Source organism: Lynx rufus, unplaced genomic scaffold (genome assembly GCF_022079265.1).
Source record: "Lynx rufus isolate CCGP_SWC_20201006 ecotype Redwood Valley unplaced genomic scaffold, mLynRuf1.p SCAF_2, whole genome shotgun sequence".
Classification (NCBI taxonomy): domain Eukaryota; kingdom Metazoa; phylum Chordata; class Mammalia; order Carnivora; family Felidae; genus Lynx; species Lynx rufus.
Genome location: NW_025814834.1, coordinates 204,816,627 through 204,818,167, shown reverse-complemented (window position 1 = coordinate 204,818,167; position 1,541 = coordinate 204,816,627).

The window sequence follows — 1,541 nt, the reverse complement described above, 5'->3', positions numbered from 1 at the left end:
TTCGCTCTTTCTCACAGATGAGTGAGTGTGGGGAGGCCTGGCCTTCCGTCCCTGTCACCACTTCCCCTCTGGGACCCCACCGCCACAGCATTCTTGTCCCTGTAGCTGAGCTGTTTCTCACAAGGAACTCGGGCCAGCGTAGGGCACAGGTGTAGGCCCTGGAGCCAAGGGACTTGGGTTCTAATCCAACATCGCGTTCATGACCTTGAGCAATTCGCTTTAACCTTCCCAAACCTTAGGTTTTTTTTCATCTGCAAAATGGAGATAATGCACCAGCCTTACACAGATCACCTCAAAGGACATTCCGTTCCAATCAATCCCTCTTGCCTGTCAGATCAGAGCTTTGAAATCCAATGCCCATCGGCACCCGCCAGATAACACAAATGGGTGAAGGGTGCTGGTATGGGGCAAGAGAGAGTAGCGGGGACTGTGGGGGAGTGGAGACACATGACCCAGTCAGAGGGGGCTGGCATCTCAGCTCCAGCCAAGCCCTGCTGCATGGGAGTGCAGACCCCGGCTGCCAGCTGTCCCAAACATTTGGAACATGTTCCCCTTTTTCTAAGAGATAATAGAAATCCTGACCTTTATGTAATGGCTTCCAATTTTAGAATGTTGACCACAAAGTCAAATATTTTAGAAACGCTATGTGGGTCAAACCAACACCATTTTCCGTTCACGTTTGCTAGATCATGGGCTCCCTGAAGGCAGGGATTGTGTCCCTAATGCCCAGTCCTGGGTGTTTTCATACCTGTTATCAGATAGAATGTTTATGTATTTATGTATTGTTTCAAGTTTTAATCTAAATTCCAGTTAACATACAGTGTAATATTAGTTTCCGGAGTAGAATTTAGTGATTCCTGATTTACATACAACACCCAGTGCTCATCCCAGCAAGGGCCCTCCTTAATCTCTAGCACCCATCTGGCCCATCCCCCACCCACCTCTCCTGTAGCAACCCTCAGTTTGTTCTCTATAGTTAAGGGTCTGTTTTATGGCTTATCAGATAGAATATTTAATGAGATCTACTTCTACCTAGGGATACAGAGATGAGTACGGTAAAGTTCCTGCCTTCCTAGATGAATGGCATTTGATTATCTCATTAGATATTTTTACTTACTACCCCCACTTTCCAGACCCCAACGGATGGATCTAGGCCTGTGGTTCTCAGGAAGGGAGATCGTGCCCCAGAGGCAGAGGTGCCGGACTCAGCAAGTAAGAATGTAGGATGGCGGGGCGCCTGGGTGGCTCGGTTGGTTGAGCGTCCGACTTCGGCTCAGGTCATGATCTCGCGCTCCGTGAGTTCAAGCCCCGCATCAGGCTCTGTGCTGACAGCTGGGAGCCCGGAGCCTGCTTTGGATTCTGCGTCTTCCTCTCTCTCTGCCCTCCCCCGCTCGTGTTCTGTCTCTTTCTCTCAAAAATGGTCAAACATTAAAAATATATATATAAAAAAAGAATTTTCAAGGTTAAGGTAGGAAGAACACTGGGAATCTGGGTTCTAGTGTGGTCTTGGCTACTTCCTGGCCGCGTGACGTTACTTCCCT